The 21,567-nt window shown below is 42.2% G+C and overlaps 1 long non-coding RNA gene across 1 annotated transcript; it reads left to right on the top strand.

Moving 5' to 3' along the window:
* Nucleotides 1–17,336: 17,336 nt before the first annotated feature.
* LOC142108162 (uncharacterized) lies at nt 17,337–20,917 on the top strand. The gene is made up of 3 exons (XR_012680111.1): nt 17,337–17,509; nt 18,289–18,741; nt 20,685–20,917. It is a non-coding gene; the product is annotated as an uncharacterized LOC142108162 (long non-coding RNA).
* The last annotated feature ends 650 nt before the right edge of the window (nt 20,918–21,567 follow it).

Here is a 21,567-nt window from a genome sequence, read left to right as displayed (position 1 = left end):
CAGAGAAAGAAATTTAACCATTATTTATGCAGTGGAGAGGAAGATTTTATGGAGGTAAACAGTCAGGAAAGAGCCATAAGTGGGGATGGAGGGAAGGAAGGGGAGGAGAGTAAATAACCAAAAAGTGGAAAAACAGAACTAGCCTGAGAATCGGGGCTAGAGTATTTGCCACAAAGGAAAAGCAGTGGCAAAATAGGTAAAATGTGGGGGTGGTGGAAAATCCCCCAAACATTAATTGGCTGTAATGGAATTGAGAAACCAGGTGAAACACAGTAAATACAGTCACTGAGTGTCACACAATGATAAGACCATAGGATCTTCTCTTATGTTTCTCAATAAGGTATAACTGCTATATGATTCAGTACATTTTCTTATATTTATCTACCACAACTATGTGTCTGATGCAGGGAGGGACATATTCCAATTTGAATAGCTTATCTTTATTCAGGGGGAGGAACTTAGGAATTGAGAACAGGTGCAGACCAGGAAAAAGATATATATACACCTGAGATAGCCGTAACCTTTGCAGGTGATCATGGACAGGTTTAGTGAACAATTTTCAATTGGCTTCTTGTGTTTTCATTGATTCCTAATAGCGAATATGTTTGTTGCATAAAAGACAATTGAATAAAGACATGTTTGCAAGTGTCTGTGAAGTATGCCAGATGTAAACTGGGCAGAGATGCTACTGGTGTCAAACTGCACAGATTTTCACAGATCTAAAGATGCATACAACTCAACATATAGACATAAATATGCTATTTTTACAGACAGCTTTTTAAACATAAATAACACCCATTTTGTGACCCACTTTTCATCTCTTACTCTCACTCTCTTCTCTTGTTTTTTCTTTTCTGTCAACATTCATCTCTCTTGGTGTCACTTCTGAGTTACTTCTCCCTCAAATCTGTTTCTAGTTATAATCCTCTGTCAGCTTCACTTTACCTGTCTTTTGTTAACAATTGCTGCTTATTGTGTCTCTCAGGCTGCTCTTTCCATGCTATCAGTCCTCTGTGTTATTTAACTTTTAGGTCAGTTTATAGTACTTCTACTAAGCATTATTTATGCTTAGTAGAAGTATGCGACAATTATTTATTTAATTGTGGAAGTTTTGACATTATATTTTAAAATAAAAGGATTAGTAATACAGAAAAACGTTAAATTTAAATAGTGAAGTCGAAAAAAAGAGGCAATTTTTTTAAGGAGAATGCTGTTTTTGTCTCTCTTGTTCTGTGGATTTCATTTCAAATCTAGCTAAAAGACACTTGTTAATCCTCCATAGATCTTTATCTTAACTTCGATAGTTTGGCTTAATAGTTGAAAAAACAGGGCTATGATCACACCTATGTGATTAAACCAATTATAGATTGCTTAATAATTTGCAATAATAGCTGGTAGCATAAAAATAAATATATTTTGTAATACCTCTTTTTAAGGATGAGAGAAAAATTTTTATCTTTGAATTTTGGAAATGTTTTTATTTTTCCATATTTTGGTACAAGTAGGGTCACCAAAATGTATTGTATAGTCAACAACATGTACGCTTTATACATACCAAGAAGATTTAAAAAATCATGTTTTTCTTATAATTATGGTTAAAACTGATTTTTTAGTGGCCAAAACATATGTGGAAATTGGCCAAGTGAAAAAGAGGCCATCACAGAGTTTAAGTTGTCAATAGTATTTTTAGATGAAGCCAATATATTTGCATGAAATATATTAACATTGTTTTATCTTATATTATTTTTATTATTTCATTTGATTTATTTTTTATTGCAATTATATTGTCTGTAAGATGAGGAGAGATATGAGAGCAACAATGGAAAAGTTAATTCTAAGAACATATTTTCCTAATCAGTATTGTTAAACAAAGAAATTCCTCAATTCTTAAAACCCCCATTCGCAGACTTGGGATCTCAATGGACTATAGATTGCCTATATTATTATTATTATTACTATTATCTTAGATTTGTAAGGCGCCACAGTGCTCCGCAGTGCCGTACAGTAGAGAAAACAATACATACATAAAACAGGGACATACAAGGTAGACAGAATAAACACACACATGAAAACAAAGGGTATGAAGAATCCTGCTCATTAGAGAGCTTACATTGTAAGTGGAAGAGGGCACAGCTGACACAAGAGGAACAGCTCAGAGTGGAGATAGGGACAGATGTGAGGGTGCATTTTTGTGAAAATTGTTATCGAGGATACGGCCATTTCTAAAAAAAAAATAGGTTTTCAAAGAGCGTGTAAAGATTTGAAGGCTGGAGGAAAGTCTGATTGATCGTGGTAGGGAATTCCATAAGTGGGGAGCAGCACGGCAGAAGTCTTGTTGGCAGGAGTGAGAGGTGGTTACCAGAGACGAGACAAGGCATATATAATAACATAAACAGCAATTACAATAAACTGTAAAGCAGCAAGATGATGACATTTCAGTATGCAGAAAGGGGTGATAGATCAGTGTCTATGCTTCAGTTGTCCGAATCCAAAACTCACAAAGCGACTTTTCATTGTTAGTATACAGGAGTGCTTTCACTCTGTCTCCCCTGCTGCGTTGCTATATACTACTTCATCCAATTTTAATAGGACATTTAAATTGTAACACAGCCTACTGTTCACTGTTTATAAAATCAACTGTTCTGTTTCTAATTTTATCACAATGCTAGCATTTATTTTGTTAATAAAATATTTTATACTTTTTTCTTAAAGCTCATTGGCTGCAGGAATGAAATTATTACTTTTATCAAAGTAAATTTCTTGTAGGCCAACATGTGCCCCCAATCATAAGCTCCTTTTTACTAATATTGGACATGTAGATGGTGACTTTTGAGCTAGGCCATATTAGCTTGTGCACTGTATATGGCCAGCTATACCACTGTTTTTGATAGCAGGACTCAAAAATACCCTCATATATTCACCTAGGTCATACTCCTGATTATTTACTTTTCTGTCTTGGATTTTTTTGCAACATATTTCTGGATATTAGGTCCCATCCATCCATCAATCTGTCCATCCAGAAAATTAACTTAAAATAAAGATCACTGCCAGAGTCTGATATAGATTAAAAAGCATCCCTGGCAAGTTCATAATAAGTCTGACTAACCAGAAATATCACACATAGAATTTTTTAGTATTGATGCTACTTATAAGAGAATGTATGTGGAAATGTGTGCAAGAGACTAAACCTGAGCAAGTCATAGGAATGGACTGAGAAAGACCAGAAATACCAGAGTACAATTCCCCTTAGTATAAATAATGACCATATAGTGCATAGTTGCCTACTCTCCTGGAATGTCTGGGAGACTCCCGAATTTTTGGGAGCTCTCCCGGACTCCTGAGAAAGCAGGCAAATATTCCAGATCCAGCCTTCTCTGTTGTTGAAGAGGATGAGGGTGAGGCTAAACGCGTCATCGGCTCCCCACCCCCTTCTGCTATTGAACAAAATTGTCTAAGATTGCCAAGAGCGGGGCCTAATGGTGCAGTGCGCGTGGCCACGCCCCCCTCAACGGACCCCCTCCTCCCGGATAGCTGCCTTCAAAAGTAGGCAAGTATGATATAGTGCATGTATGTAACTATGAAAAGAAATGTTAGATGTACTGCAGAAAGTGTACAAGAGAGCAAATTTAAACAATAAGCTATATTAAATAGAAATTTGTAACAGACTAAATTGCTTAAAGGCCAGCACTTGCAGGATTGTATAAACTGTATTTTAGAGATAGTATAGCATCTACATTGTAAAGAAGGAATAAAATACTTTCATATAGCGCCCTACTGCTCTGTGGTGTCTATACGGTAATTAAACAATTGTATTAGCACTTGATTCCAGACCAGATGTTGAACTCAAATTGGAGCATGATAAAGGAATACTTGTGGAGGAATTTAATCGGAAGAAAGAAAAAGCAAACAAGGATAGTACATCCTTTGCAGAATCAGCATTAAGAGTGCAGGACTGTGTTCCAGTGTTCTTAAAAATATGGATGCTAAAGTCTGCACGCTATTCGGTCCCACATCGCAGGTACACTCATGTTGATATGATCTTTGACTCTCAGTCTCTCATACAAACAGTTATTGAAGCCGGGATACCTCCTCTTATGTGGACAGATCACGCAAGAGTTTATATAATTTATTGCTTGATTAAATTATCTCATCAGTGGCGGCTTGATGACCCTCTTCGGTTGTCTCCGTTGATCTATCACGAGATTAAGGATGCAATCATGGAATGTACTGAATTCAATGCCACAGGCGTCCTGTGGGAAATCCAGAAGGCTACTGTTATAGTCAGCTTGATAAATAAAGCTTCAGATGCTAAGAAACTGGCTGCTAAGGAGAATACCTCTCTCGAGGAAAGGTTTGCTTCTCTATTGTCCCAACACAAACAACACCCCTTTCGGCTCTCTTGGTCCTGATCAACACATTTAAGTTCAAAGTAAACACAATTCTAGCCTGCAGAGCAGAAAATACTTTCTAAAATATCACAACAAAATTTTTATGATAAGGCTATAAAGCCTTAGGTTCTGAATACTCCCTCTGATGAAGTTACATTTTTTTAATGAAACGCCTTAGGGGTGTAGGGCTAACTACTTAGTTGCCCTCTTTTATTTGATCTACCTACTATGCCTTTTTTTTATTGGGTTCACACTATCATTGCCACTGTAGATCCTTGTGAGCATTGTGGGAACCGACACAGTCCATGTGTGTTTGATCTGATTGAGGAGAGTGTCCTGGCGTGATTTACATTTCCAGCAAACTATCTCTGCTCAGCCCGAGTGACATCCGGGGAATCAATAGGAGCCGTGCACCTGGTGGGTCTCACACAGAGCTGTGAGCCGCGGATAACGCTCTTCCCATTGACCACAATCCACTGTCATGCACAGATTTGACAGCACTCTGTGAAAGATCGAGATATTGGAGATATTGGGGCACATTTATCAATATTCACATAAAGTGAAAAGTAGTTTTCAATCTTTATCGCAATGATAAGGATTGAACTATTTCTCACATTTATGTACAACCCTGCACAGAAACAGCAGTTCCGAAAAACTGCTTTTTCTGTGATGTAAAAAAACATACTTACCCCCCTCTTTGGAAGCGCTGTCTCCGGGTCTTCTCCTCGTTCTTTTCATTCTTCAATTGCGCATGTGCAGTTCCAAGAACTGGACATGAGCACAAAGATACCCTCTCTGTCTCTGCAACTATCGTTGCAGAGAGAGAGCGCTGATTGACAGGGAGGGATCATGTGATCCCTCCACACATGCGCTGTCCCGCTCTGCTCTTTCGGAGCAGAGCTGACAGCATTGGATTTCTTCAATTTTGATAATGTACGCCAGCTTCGGGACTTGTTAGATTGCGGCCAGAGCAGTCACCATACTGTTGTATGGTGACTGCTCGCAAAAATGATAAGGAGTGCAAAGCAGCAATTATCCATGATATCTGCTGCGATGCACCTTTAATAAATTTGAGTAGGAGACATCGTGAACTAATTTACACGGTAAGTGCACGATAGTGCACTACCGTTATTTCTTAAATATACCCCATTGTCTGTAGGAGTTCTATGCGTTCTCGGGACAAAGTACATTTATTATCTATACCAGATCATTAATACAGCACTCAATAGAGCAATTTTCAGACCGGAAACAGGTCATATGGAACAGCTTTGTTAATTTCTCTTGATCACGGCCAGAGACAGTGAGTACATTATACATCTAATGCTCATAACGGAACTGTTTACTAATATCCATATAGGGCATGATCGAGCCCTTATTGTGTCTCTGAACACATATTTCTAAAGCTCGATTGTCAGCTTCATATCATCTTTGCTATATTCCAGACTGTATAAAGCTTTATACCAATAGCAGGATATTATTATCCACTGGGATGTGATTTAACACAAATTAATATGGATATCGGTGGCAACTGCTAGCAATTGTTTAATTATACATTCTTGGAACTACTCTGTTAGCTCTATTTTTTACTACAATATCATTGTTTTTTTTATTTGGACAAGCGCCACACTGATTGTATTAGTGGCATTGTGTTGTTCCTATCATTTACGAGCTACGCTAATTGTATATGTCAATTATATCACAGTGCACTGTGATTTACTGAATGCGGGGTAGTTTTCTACTTGTTGCTAATAATACTGGCATATTTTAGGTTAGTTTTATGATGTATTGATTGTAATAAATACGCACATTGATTATTCGTGATATCATTTTTTAATTGAACAGTCAGGTCTTTAGCGCTACACATCCATTTTTGGTTACTGTGTGTTTGTAGGTGGTTGCAGCCACCTCTGCTTGTGCAGCAGCTTGACCTTCTGTGTTATAATTACAAATTATATATTTTTACTAATTTCATAATTAAAAGTTTGATGTCTTCTTGTCTCTAACTTTAGCAATTGTATATATTTTTTTTCCCGCCACATTAGGGGTTGTTGTGCTTTTTGGTTGCTAATAAGGCTATAAAGCCAACAAAGTCCGCTAGAAAAAGGATCAATGGATGATCACTGAAATTAAAAATACACACAGTAATCAATCAGTGTCTGATCACAGACGAATTCTGTGAAGATACGTGGTTCCCAAATCACTCAGACACGATATTAGAGGAAAAATAGAAGTACGATTTAATCTGCAGAACAGAATTAACTGGCCCCGTAACGATAGCAGGTTCAACAAGTGAGGAAATCAGTTCAAATAAATCCAGTGAGATATGTTCCACAGCGCATCTCTGCCACAGCATCACCTCTTGGCCAAAAGTTAGTCACACATGTCTCCAGCTCCCAGGGTAGCCTCTTTTATCACCTTCTAACCCACCTTGGGAACTGCCTGCCTAGGGGAGTTGCAAAAGGTCTCGATTGGTCGGCTGCTTACACTATCCAGCCCCCTCCACAACCTCCCCAGGTGTCTTCACTCAGATGAACCCTGGTGGGTCCGGCTCCTGGCTGGCTGATAGCTCACTTGTGGACAATAGGGAGCAAACAGTATAACAATGGAAGCTTAATTCACTCAGCTCCTGTGGAGGTGGAATTTAACCCCTGAAGTACTTGTCGAAGTCAGCAAATTGGATAAAGGCATTTCAATTAAAGTCTAGCAAAACTTGGTTGTCGCTGTCTGAAAAGATGCGTACGGTACGCATCGACGTACAAGGGCACACTACGGCGTGAAAGGGCGTACGCATCCTCTACACGTGGCAGCAACAGTAATTGGTCTTTTACCATACATTCGCATAAACACGCATACTTATAAAATAGTACACATTAATGGTAGTTGCAACACATAGTCAGTTATGTCGAAATATAGTAGTATTTATATGTTATATCAGAGTTACATGCATATTAGTGAAATACACGGAACAGGTTGAAGGAATCACATCATGAGTGGTATCATAATGAACCTTGTTACATATCCTACTGTTTGGTTCACTCTGCGAGGGAATCGCAGAGTGCATACACAAGTTATGAATGATAGGGAATTATGAACTACTTAAGACTAAGGAATCCTGGCGGGAAGAGCAGAGCATACCCCCTGCAGAGATGACCCCCTCCTTTGGATTCCTTAGGATGAACCAGCCAATGATTGACAACCCCTTGGACATTCCTGAGATCTGGACCAATAGATGCAAGCTATACCATCTTCATTGTATTACTGTATTTGATTGTGTATATAAGCAGCAGCTTGTGATCCAGAGTGCAGACATCTTGCCCCCAGACTTCAGGATTGAATGACTGCACTGGATCCAGAGCGCCTGCGATAAGTAACGGCTGTATTTATTATTACTTCGCTTGAGCATATTATTCTACTTATTACGAATAAATCTTTGTGCTTTGGAATCACAAATCGAGGTTCGACAATCGTTATTGGTTAGCGACAATACGCACATAACATACTTTTTCAAGGAGATGTTATAGATACATCACTGATACTGCCTGATAACAACATGGCTAAAAAGTGCAGTTCAGGTATGGATTAGATTATGGGGTTGTAACACCATACACCATGCCCGTTGGTTTACAACTTCCATGACTATTACAAAGCATTGTACTATCTCCCTGATGCTCTGGCTTCTGCTGACTCTCTTGAAGCTGAGACCACCTTGTTTTTATCCTCACTCCCTTACCACATCTTTCAAACGCTGATCTGACATCATGTAGGAGGAGACAGTATCGACGTTGCTGAAATCGTCTTCTACCCCTGGTCCTGACGGTCTCACCCCCCAATATTACAAAAAACTGACCAATGTACTCATCTTCCCCATTAGCTCCTCCATGACGAATTCTTTAAATATCATTTTGACTTGAACTTTGTTTGACACATCAACGACTTTGGCCACTATAATTGTCATACCTAAACTAAGTAGAGTTCCCACCTCCTGCTAGAAAGTATAAACCAAAATCATTACTCAATGTACACCTGAAAATTTACACAAAAATTGAACCAAACAGACTGAATTTTCTCCTCCCTTCCCTTGTCCATCCGAATTAGGTTGGGTTTATCCTTGGCTGCCAGTCCTTGGACAATATGAGACTGGTCATTGACCTTGTGCACTCGTATTCATATACATAAGCAACCATCTGGGCTTCGCTGGTACATCCTTAAGTGGTCTGTTAGCTTTATACAAATCTCCTTTTCTAACGGTACATGACAAGGCTGACCGCTCTCACCTTTCATTTTTGCATTATTGATCGAAAAATCTTTTCCAATAGCATTGGATGGAGCAGCGTCTTTAGGCATTACAAACAAGAATGAATATAACTTTCTTACTATTAAGAACCCAAGATTAGGCTGGAGCAGCGTCTTCAGGCATTATAAACAAGAACGAATAAAACTTTCTTCCTATTAAGAACCCAAGATTGCCAGTTATATAAAATCTCCCCAAACTACATAAACACTTCTGAAAGAAAAAAAGGGGGCCTTACCTGCCTTGATGCCGGCAGGTGAGCTTAACCCCAATATAGCTATATTGTGCACAAAATTCTCCTTTATGTTTATGCTGACACAATGATTTTTAAATTCTGTTTGTTTCTGAGCGCCAGACAACATTTTTCTTTTATTTGCACTTGCACATTGGTCTTATTTGTCCTTGGCTGCCGTCTCAAATGATTTTATACACTTGTACACATTTCATTAATTTAAAGAAGCGCGCCCCCTTTTTTTCTTTCACTATTTTCTAGTTGGTTTTTTGGGAGTTGACCACTCCCTACAGGTGCTGCAGGCTTTATAAGATGGAGGTTCAAGGGAAGACTTTAAATGGAACACCCTGAATGTAAATTTGTATCACTAGTTTAGGGACTCATCTACAAGAGATGTCTTGACACCGGCAGGTGAGCTTAACCCCAATATAGCTATATTGTGCACAAAATTCTCCTTTATGTTTATGCTGACACAGTGATTTTTAAATTCTGATTGTTTCTGAGTGCCGGACAACATTTTTCTTTTATTTGAACTTCCCCAAGAACAAATCCTCTTTCTGCTCGAAAGTATCCAGTTTGTGTTACACCATAATAACTTTTGGTCCAGTAGGTCATGTTATAGGCAGCTTAGCTTCGCTAAGTTTGCGCCCAGTTACGCAAACCTGTTCATGGCCCACTGGGAGAATAACACAATTTGGAACAATAATTCCTTTGTCAGCCATTTACACACATGGTGGCGCTACATTGACGATGTCCTATGTATATTGACAGAAACTTCACAAGACTTGACTCTATTCGTTGACTACATCAATACCAACGATTTGAATATTCACTTTACTTCTCAGATTAGTACTACCAAGGTAGAATTTTTGGATCTGGAAATCTTTGTTCATAATAATAAATTGGAGACAAAGACTTGTTTAAAAACCTGGGGACTGCAACTCATATATACCCACTACAAGTGAACATCATGGAAACTGGTTAAAAAACATACCGAAACATCAGTTCACTAGACTGAGACGTAATTGCTCATATATAGGACATTATGACGAGCAGACTACCATTCTCAAACAGAGATTTTTAGAGAGGAACTATGATAAAGGTTTGATAGATAAGGCCTGCTTGGAAATTAAGGACACTGAAAGGGAAGCACTCCTAGGAAATAAGGAAAGTGACAAGTAAGAAAAGAGTGTAATAGACATTCCCTTTAACACTAGATTTAGCAGTAATTCATATAAGGTAGAAAAAATCATTAAGAAACATTGGGGAGTTCTTCTTGGTGATGATATATTAAGAACCATTCTCCTATCCAAGCCAAAATTTATTTACAAAAAGGCAGACAATCTGAGGAACAAGTTGATCAAGAGCACTATACCACCAAATGGGGAGATGAAAAAAGTACATGGTTAAATGAGAATGCACACGGTTTCTTTTATTGTAACCTGTGCACTGCGTGTAAGACAAGTAGATATAGGGATACCAAACCTGTAGTGTCTTTCAATTCTAATGCTACCAATGTGATCTATAAAATTAAGGACAGATTGTCTTGCGATACAACAGGAATTATTTGCCTGTTGGAATGCCCTTGTGGAAAACAATATGTCGGTAGGACAATCAGAAAATTAATTACCAGAATTCAGGAGCACCTTAGAAATATTAAGAATAAACTGACCGCACATAGCGTTCCTGATCATTTTCTTCACTAACTGTTAGGAACTTACCTTGCCCCCGTTCCGCTGCGCTGTCAGCGGGAGCTGACAGCGGTGTCCATGTCTTCAGCGCTGCTTCTGTTAGCGCTGCCGCACTTCCTGCTTCTCTCTGCTGCTGATCATGTGACTCCTGGGCGGGGAATTCAAACTCCTATATCTTCCCTGCTCTGACACGCTGCCTGTGTCAGAGCAATGTGTTTCCTGTTCCTGGCTACAGTTCCTGTGTCCTGACTCCTGTGATCCTGCTCCCTGTTAACCCCTCTATTCCTCCTACTCCTGTGTACATACCTGATACCTCCTGTGTACCGACCCGGCTGTGTGACCGACTATTCTCTGGATCTCCCTCTGGCACCGTATACCTGATACCTCCTGTGTACCGACCCGGCTGTGTGACCGACTATTCTCTGGATCTCCCTCTGGCACCGTATACCTGATACCTCCTGTGTACCGACCCGGCTGTGTGACCGACTATTCTCTGGATCTCCCTCTGGCACCGTATACCTGTTACCTTCTGTGTACCGACCCGGCTGTGTTACCGACTATTCTCTGGATCCTGCCACGCACCCATTGCCTCCGTGCATCTACCGGTTACTGTTCCAGACCTACTACGCCTGGAATTCACGGTTAGTGCCTGTACTTGCACCGCATTGTCTATTTTCTTGTCTGCCTGCCATCACTTAGAACTTTCTCCCTTACGTCAGTAGGCTAATCTGGGGGCCGCGACCTGCGGTTCTTCGGCAGCTAAGCCCACACTACCTTGCGGTGGTTCTTGGTGAAGACCGGAAGGCCGTTAGACTCCGCGCCCTAGGTAAGCCTGTGCTAATACTGACTAAGGCATCAAGATCGTAACAGTTTGCTCTGACCTTTATCTAACTGATGGAAGCGACAGGGAATCCCACTGCGAGAGTACTACTGGATAACTTAGCGGCTCAGGTTGAGGAACAGGGGAAAAATCAAGAACAGTTATTACAGATTCTGCAGACTCTGTCTAACAGGTTGGATACGCTCCAAGCAGCTCAGGTGGCAGCTCCTAATCCTCCACCTGCTCCGGCCCCACAGCCTGCCCCCGCTCCAAGCGGTTCATCTGTATCTGCCCCCACCACCTCTCAACTCCGCATACCTAACCCACCCAAGTTCAATGGGGATCCTAAGGAATGCCGAGGCTTCTTGAACCAGTGTGCTATTCAATTCGAACTTTTGCCCGGGAACTTTCCCACACAGAAAACTAAAGTCGCCTATATTATTTCCTTATTGTCTGGTCAAGCGCTTGCCTGGGCTTCTCCTCTCTGGGAACATGATGACCCCATTCTCCATAATTGTGCCACTTTCTTGGAAACCTTCAGACGCATCTTTGATGAACCCGGACGAGTCTCCAGTGCAGCTTCTGGACTCCTCCGTCTGCGCCAGGGTACCCTTACTCTGGGCCAGTATGCTCTTCAATTTCGCACTATGGCGGCCGAACTTCATTGGAACAATGAAGCTTTAGTGGCCACCTTTTGGCAAGGCTTGTCCGATCGTATTAAGGACGAGCTAGCAGCCCGAGAGTTACCCACTAACCTGGATGCTTTGATCTCTCTCTGTAACCAGATTGATATACGTTTCCGTGAACGCACTCAGGAAAGAGAGAGTTCCCGTCGATCTACCTTCCGTTTGGCTCCTCGCTTCCAAAGTCCTATTACACCGGAGGAAGAGCCTATGCAGTTGGGAAGAGCACGTTTATCCCAGGAGGAAAGAGAGAGGCGGTTCAAGAATCGTTTATGCCTTTATTGCGGGGAACCCGGTCATGTCCTGAGTCAATGTGGGAAGCGCCCGGGAAACGATCGGACCTAACTGATGACGGAGAGACTAAGTTAGGTATGAACATTCTCTCTCCTATGGATTCTAGTTTTTCTATCCAAGTTATTCTGCAATATACTGATAAACAATTGTCTCTTCCAGCGCTTATTGACTCCGGTGCAGCGGGGAACTTTTTACGAGCTGACATTGTAGAGCGGTTATCATTGCCTAGGCAATCCTTAGATCCACCTATTGCCATTACAGCTATAGATGGCAGTCGTATCATTGGAGGATCCATTAAGAACAGAACTGTTAACATGTCTCTACGCATTGGAGCCTTGCACACTGAGGAAATCTCCTTCTTAGTCATTCCAAAGGCTATCAACCCGTTGATCTTAGGCCTACCTTGGCTCAGACTTCACTCCCCCACTTTAGATTGGCAGAAACCGGAAGTTCTTGCATGGGGTTCAGAGTGTCATTCCCGATGTCTTCCCAGGATTCATAGACCCGCTATGGGCTGTCTCCCAACACCCTCCGGTATTCCTCCTCAATATCATTCGTTTTCTGATGTCTTTTGTGAAAAGGAGGCTTCCAAGTTACCCCCTCATAGACCTTGGGATTGCTCCATTGAATTGTTGCCGGATAAGATACCACCTAGAGGACGGGTATTTCCATTATCTCTACCCGAATCAGAGGCCATGTCCCTATATATTAAGGAGAATCTAAACAGGGGTTTTATCCGGAAATCCTCGTCACCAGCAGGAGCAGGGTTCTTTTTCGTAAAAAAGAAGGACGGCGGATTGCGTCCTTGCATAGACTACCGTGGCCTCAACGCCATAACGAAAAAGAATAGGTACCCCTTACCATTAATCTCTGAACTCTTTGATAGGATCAAGGGAGCTTCAATTTTTTCTAAGCTGGATTTGAAAGGGGCCTACAACCTTATCCGTATTAAACAAGGGGATGAATGGAAGACGGCGTTCAATACGCACGATGGGCATTTTGAGTATCTTGTCATGCCATTTGGACTTTGTAACGCTCCTGCGGTTTTTCAAAATTTTATTAACGAAGTCTTTCAGGATTTCCTGTATCAATTTGTTGTCATCTACCTTGACGATATTCTTATTTTTTCACCTGATATTATTACTCATCGCCATCATGTCTCCTTGATTCTTCAACGCCTTCGGTCGCATCATCTGTACTGTAATGTGGACAAGTGTGTCTTTGAAAAAACGCATCTTCCTTTTCTTGGTCACGTGGTTTCTGGCTCCGGATTACGTATGGACCCTGAGAAATTAAAGGCGATTTCTGATTGGCCCCAACCGGTTGGACTTAAGGCCATCCAGCGGTTTATTGGATTCTCTAATTATTACCGCCACTTTATTAAAGGGTTTTCGTCTGTTATTGCTCCCATCACTTCCCTGACCAAGAAATCTGCCAACGCTAAGACCTGGCCACCAGAGGCGGTAGAGGCCTTCAAGTATCTTAAAGAAGCCTTCATATCGGCACCTATTCTTCAACAGCCAGATTCTTCCTTCCCCTTTTTTCTCGAAGTTGACGCATCCTCCACTGGAGTAGGAGCTATTTTGTCTCAGAAGAATTCTACTGGAAAGTTTTCTCCCTGTGGTTTCTTTTCTTGTAAATTCTCATCCACCGAAAAAAACTACGGCATTGGAGACAGAGAACTACTTGCTATCAAATTGGCCTTGGAGGCCTGGAGACATCATTTGGAGGGAGCCAGATTTCCTGTTACTATTTTTACGGATCACAAGAACCTGCTTTATCTACAAACTGCATCCTGCCTCAATCCCCGTCAGGCCAGATGGTCGTTATTTTTTTCACGATTCAATATGATCATTACCTTCAGACCAGGGTCCAAGAACAAGAAGGCTGATGCCCTCTCTCGTTCCTTTGATTCTATGGATACCGAAGAAGAGAGTGTTAGGTCTATTCTAGATCCAGAATGTATTTTGGCTACTACCCCTACTCGGGTGATCATTCCTCACGGGAAGACTTTGGTTCCTCCACATCTCCAAACTAAACTCCTTAAATGGGCTCATGCCTCCCGTTTTTCTGGTCATGCCGGTATAAAGAAGACCTTGGAATTTATCTCCCGTAGTTATTGGTGGCCTGGCTATCCGTTCGGACGTTCGACAGTTTGTTACGGCGTGTTCCACTTGCGCTCAGAATAAAGTTCCTCGTCAGGCTCCATACGGTCTGCTGCAGCCTCTGCCAATTCCGGATCGACCTTGGAGTCATCTCTCCATGGATTTTATCACAGATTTACCCTCCTCCAGAGGGTTCTCAGTAGTGTGGGTGGTCACCGATCGCCTTTCCCGAGCCGCTCATTTTGTGGCATTAAAAGGTCTCCCTTCTGCTCCTGTTCTGGCTCAACTCTTCATTAAAGAAATTTTCCGCCTACACGGCTGTCCAGATATTATCGTTTCTGATCGAGGAACTCAGTTTGTGGCAAGATTTTGGAGGGCCTTTTCTCGTCTTTGTGGAATTAAGTTAAATTTCTCTTCTGCATATCATCCGCAAAGTAATGGTCTCACGGAAAGGACGAATCAAGAATTGGAGAAATTCCTCAGATGTTTCATTTCAGCTAAACATGATGATTGGGTTGATTTATTACCTTGGGCAGAATTCGCCCACAATAATAATTCACACGACTCTACCTCCATTTCTCCCTTTTTTGCTCTTCAGGGATTTCATCCTAAAGTTCCACCCTTCAAAGAGTTAACCGCTTCTGGGGTTCCTGCAGTGGATTCCCTTCTATCGGACTTCTCGTCTAGGTGGGATCTTATCAAACGCAAATTACTTCACACCTCTGCCATCAGTAAAAAAGCATTTGACAAAAGAAGAAGACCGTCTCCACTACTCACTCCTGGTGACAAAGTGTGGTTGTCTACAAAGAATCTTCGCCTGTTGGTTCCTTCTAGGAAATTCACTCCCCGATTTATCGGTCCCTTCAAGATCATTGAGGTCATTAATCCGGTGGCCTTTAGATTAAAATTACCCCCTACCTTGAGGATTCCCAATGTCTTTCACATTTCCCTTCTCAAACCACTTGTTGTTAACAAATTCTTCTCTTCAAGAAGACCTCCTGCTGCTATTTCTGCACCAGATCAGGAATTTGAGGTGAAGGAGATTCTGGATTCTCGGATTTCCAGAGGTTCCTTGCAGTTCCTGGTTGACTGGAAAGGTTACGGTCCTGAAGAGCGTTCTTGGATTCCTGCACGAGACCTTCATGCTCCGAGTTGTTGAAGAAATTCCATACCAAGTTCCCTCTAAAGCCTTATAGGTTGTCCGGAGGCCACCCCTGAAGGGGGGGATACTGTTAGGAACTTACCTTGTCCCCGTTCCGCTGCGCTGTCAGCGGGAGCTGACAGCGGTGTCCATGTCTTCAGCGCTGCTTCTGTTAGCGCTGCCGCACTTCCTGCTTCTCTCTGCTGCTGATCATGTGACTCCTGGGCGGGGAATTCAAACTCCTATATCTTCCCTGCTCTGACACGCTGCCTGTGTCAGAGCAATGTGTTTCCTGTTCCTGGCTACAGTTCCTGTGTCCTGACTCCTGTGATCCTGCTCCCTGTTAACCCCTCTATTCCTCCTACTCCTGTGTACATACCTGATACCTTCTGTGTACCGACCCGGCTGTGTGACCGACTATTCTCTGGATCTCCCTCTGGCACCGTATACCTGATACCTCCTGTGTACCGACCCGGCTGTGTGACCGACTATTCTCTGGATCTCCCTCTGGCACCGTATACCTGATACCTCCTGTGTACCGACCCGGCTGTGTGACCGACTATTCTCTGGATCTCCCTCTGGCACCGTATACCTGTTACCTTCTGTGTACCGACCCGGCTGTGTTACCGACTATTCTCTGGATCCTGCCACGCACCCATTGCCTCCGTGCATCTACCGGTTACTGTTCCAGACCTACTACGCCTGGAATTCACGGTTAGTGCCTGTACTTGCACCGCATTGTCTATTTTCTTGTCTGCCTGCCATCACTTAGAACTTTCTCCCTTACGTCAGTAGGCTAATCTGGGGGCCGCGACCTGCGGTTCTTCGGCAGCTAAGCCCACACTACCTTGCGGTGGTTCTTGGTGAAGACCGGAAGGCCGTTAGACTCCGCGCCCTAGGTAAGCCTGTGCTAATACTGACTAAGGCATCAAGATCGTAACACTACCATGATCATGATCCCTCTGGCCTTAGGTTTATTGAAATAAAGAAGGTAAGGAAACCCTGGCGGGGAGGGGATTTTATCAGATTGATCTCCCAAGAACTAACCAGGTGGATCTTTAAATTGAAAACCTTGGTACCGCAAGGTTTAAATGTGGACTTTGAGCTTAACACATTCTTGTAAATTTGTTAGATTTTCATTTATTAATTTTCCCTACTTTTCTGGTTTGTTGTTCATATATTTTCTTTTTATTTTCATTTTATAAGTATATTTTTATTTATTTATTTTTATTTATTTATTATTAATTTATTTCATTTTGGTTTATTTTTTAGTTTTTTGGTCTTTTTATCCTCTTTATATAACCTTTGTTCATATATAATTAGGGATTGTGATTGTTTATTCGTATATGGATCTGTTTCTTGCACTTCAACAAGATAGCCCACAAAAAAAGACACATTACTACTATTCTATCGGGCCTCTATTGGAACTGTGCTTTGATATGTGAAATAAAGAAAATGCCCATTGAGTTAATGTAACCAATCATTGAATATACTCCTCCATAAAAGGCAGGACACTCTTTTTTAATAACATCCCTGAGGAAGCTCCTCACGAGCGACACGCGTAGGTAATTTTATCTTTTCATCCATTCATTCATTAATTTCTTCTATCACATTTCATATCTAGCTGTCTTAGCGCTTCATTTCCATCTGCCAATAGCGCATGCGCGGACCGTGCGGCAGAAGATATCAGCTGACTTGCCATAACTTCCCTTCCGGACCACGTTACATTTAACAGCTTGGACCTTGGTGTGCACTGAAGAGGATATCGGGAGCATTAAAGCAAGACTGCGGAAATAGGGACTTGTGGTGTCTCACAGAGGAATTACCCGGAGACCACATAGCGGATTTTCACCAGGATACCTGAGTGAGTGACTGAGTTTTATTATCCCTCTCTGTGAACATATTTGTGCAATGCAGGATCTCCTTCTTTTTGATATATGACTGACCTTACTTTTTACCCACCTATCCTTTTCCTGGAAGAGTATATCTAGTGTGGAATTTTTTAGTGGACTATTTTTTTTATCTATACACTAACCAAGGAGTTTTTCTCTTGTCTATATGTTTTTTATGTCCTGCTATTATAGGTTATTGTTTGTCCGGATCATTTGAGATATTATATAATTTTAATACATTTTGTTGTATCTTTTTCATCAGTTTCATATTCCACTTTTATGCCAGGTTATACCATTTTAACTTATTTGTCTCTATAGGGGAAGGGATCCCCCCTTTTCACAAGGTATTTCCATCTAAGGCAGCATTTTACATAACCATGTAGGAAGAGCGGTTTATCCCCTTTTATATTATGATTGCTCCAATAGCATCGTCCTGGGGATCAAGGTGGGAAAATCAGAACATAAAATCTCCATATTTGCAGACAACCTAATTCTGACTCTATTGGACCCATCTGTTTTCTTGCCTCTGCTACTTGCAGACATTGACACTTATGGCCGTATTACAGGATATAAAATTAGCCCTCAAAAGATAGAAACTGTTGACTTCTACCTCACAGACACCATTAAAACAAACCTCATCCAAAAATTCCCCTTCAAATGGTACCAAAAGAAACTTAAATAGTAAGGCATCCATATTACCAAGCAATACAGCCAGTTCTTCCAAGCTAACTACCCTAACTTTCTCTCCCAGGTCAAATCTGATTTGGAAACATAGGTGTTATACTCACCTGCTCCCCAAACCTCACGCAGCGCCGTTCATGTGACCCCCGGTGGGGAATTCAAAACTCCGCCTGTCCTCTGTATTTAAACTGCACTCTGACACAAGCCCTGTGTCAGAGCAACAGGTTACACTCCTGACTCCTGGCTCCCTGTATCTGCTCCTTGTGTTCCTTCCTGCATCTCCTGTGACCTCCTAGTATACCTGACCTGGCTTGATCAGACTACTCTATTGGATTATCCTTTGACATGACAGGCTTCTGCTACAGTGTACTAGACCCGGTTGGCCCTGATTACTCTACTGGATCATCTTTTGGCGTGACGAACATCTACTATTGTGTACCAGACCTGGCTGTACCTTAACTACCCTCGGAGGAATCTTCGCTGTACATCCGCTGGGATTTTATATCTCACATATGTATTGTAGGTGTCACTCACCGGACTGTGAGTGCTTCTTCCCGTATATTTAGGAACCGTGGCCGTCCTCCATCCTGAGGGTCTGCGCATGCGCAGCCCTTTCAAACCCTTCAGTACCTGTTCCTTTAACTTAATTGGCAGATCAGGCAACACTCCCTATATTAAGCACCTGTGGTCAATACCACGGGGCCTGATCTTGGAGTCTCAGTCCCATGAGCCTCTGAAGGTGTTTCCTCGTGTATTCAGCGCTGCTGATTCCTGTGGTTTCCAAACCACTTCTACCCCTGTGGTTTCCAGACCACTTCTACTCCTGTGGTTTCCTAACCACTTCAACCCTCCTGTGTATCATCGTGACTGTTAGCTGATTCCTATCCGCTGCCTCCGTGCACTACAGTCTTCCTAACCACTTCAACCCTCCTGTGTATCATCGTGACTGTTAGCTGATTCCTATCCACTGCCTCCGTGCACTACAGTCTTCAAGCCACTTCAATCCTCCTGTGTATCATCGTGACTGTTAGCTGATTCCTATCCGTTGCCTCCGTGCACTACAGTCTTCAATCTACTTCAACTCACCTGTGTGCCATCATAACTGTTAGCTGATTCCTATCCGCTGCCTCCGTGCACTACAGTCTTCAATCTACTTCAACTCGCCTGTGTTTCATCGTGACTGTTTGGCTGATTCCTATCCGCTGCCTCCGTGCGCTTCAGTCTTCAGCTCATCTCATCTCTCCCGTGTTTCCTCGAGACTGCTACAACTGATTCCTATCCGCTACTCTCCGTGCTCAACAGTTCCAGCTCAGCTCTGCTCTCCCGTGTTTCATCGTTGCTGCACCTGCTGGTTGCCATCCGCTACCTCCGTGTATCTGCAGAGTCCTGCTGCTGCTACTTCTCAGTTCTACTCGTCCTACAACAGCTGACCCACTCTCCGTGCTTCTCCGTGTTCCCGCTGGTCTCTACTCGCCAGTCTGCATCGGATCTGCGCCTCACTGTTTTCATCTCATCTAGATCATCGCTACTCTTCAGGGTCCTCCAGGAGTCCAGTCCTACATACTACTGCTTCCTGAGTATTTGTTCCCCTGCTGGTCTACCTACCTGTGCGCTGCACCTACTTGATTACCGCTTCACCCCTCCAGGGACTTCGCATCCTGCCGGCCTCTAGCCGTTCAGGTATCTCTGCACTCCTGTCTGACAGCCTGCTTCTGAACCACGGTATGCATACTTCTCATTGACTGTGCTGGTGTATTGCATATCTTGCTGGACTGAGTTTGTTCTCCTCTGGAGTTTACTATCCGCTGAGACTATTGCCATCATTGACTGTGTTATCTGGTGCCGGATTTCCTCAAGTGACTTTCTATTATTGCAGTGCTGTTCAGTCATTAATATATTGTGCATGTTATTGTGGATCAAGTTTAAGGTGCCCGTGTATCCCCTGTATTGCAGTCTCTCCCCGTGCTCCTCCTCACATATATATTCAGTGGTACAACTTGCTAGTGGCAGACCACTGATCCCTGTTTCATGTGTCACCTGTTCCAGTATCCTCTCACATAGCAGTGGTACAACTTGCTAACGCAGACCACTGACTCCCCGGATACCTCCACGTGGATTCCATTCCTTCACTCAGACAGCGGTACAACTTGCTATCCGCAGACCGCTGACTCTCATCACCTCCTCGTTTCTGTTGGACATTCCTCCTCACTATAGCAGTGGTACAACTTGCTACCGCAGACCACTGACTACCTTCACGTGTCCTTTGTCCATACAGTTCCTCGTGTATTTCTACATCCATATTACCAGTGCTGCTAGTCATAGACTTTCCTGAGCATCTCCATCATCTGCTATTTCCTGTTCCGTGATCACCCTGCTACCAGAGTACCATATTACCATCTATACTGCTCTGGTAAGCCTATCACCTGGTGATCCCTGGGTAAAGACTCCTAGTGCCCGTGACAGTAGGTATCCTGCAGTGTATTGTGTCTATAAAGAAAAAATTCCCTTATGGCGGTTGATATGGCTGCAGTTATATAACACTAATTGCAAGAGGTCTACAGCCCTCATTGAAGGTATTATACTAGAAAACGTGCAACAGTGATTGTATAACTACAAAATACGTGTGAACTGTGGATAATGTAAACCATTTATTTTGGAATCAAATAATCGAAAATATCACATTAAAAACATCAATAACATTATGTGTCTCATAGAAAAAATTCCTTAACAAACACTTAAAAATACATAATATATCTGAGAAATTTGATCCCACTCTCAAGAGAGACAGAAATGCAGCCTTAGTTAATGCCCAGATATATAATTGACACAGGACCTCTATTTCTCCTTGCTATAAAAGAAAGGCTTGTTGGTATCTTGCCAGACGGTGTGAAACAGTCATATTGGAACTTTCAACGGGAAGCGATACACCTGTAATTGCCACCTCCGTTGATGTTTGTAGTACGGCAGTAATTGAGATCCCCACGGGTATAGAAACCTCATACTTAGTTCCTAGGTTCCTTAGGTCCTCTTGTGCGCTATAGTGTATTGTGTCTGTCAGAGCAGAGCTTACCTAGACCTGTATTCAACAAAGATGTTTCTTCAGATCCACTTGAGTTTAATACGGATGTGCGTACAACCAAATTGAATTCATTTTAAAAAAGAGCACACAATAAGTTTGCTATGAGTGTCTTAATGAATCAAAATTGGAGTCTCTCAAACAGCTCCAGATATGGGAAATTACAGAGCTACCTTCAAGGAAACATGCGATTAGAAGCAAATGGGTTTTTGAAACCAAATGTGACTCTGAAGGTAAGGTTCATCGATTTAAGGAAAGATTAGTGGCAAAGGG

The sequence above is a fragment of the Mixophyes fleayi genome, chromosome 1, assembly GCF_038048845.1.
Source record: "Mixophyes fleayi isolate aMixFle1 chromosome 1, aMixFle1.hap1, whole genome shotgun sequence".
NCBI lineage: Eukaryota > Metazoa > Chordata > Amphibia > Anura > Limnodynastidae > Mixophyes > Mixophyes fleayi.
This window is presented reverse-complemented; position numbering and strand designations above follow the sequence as displayed.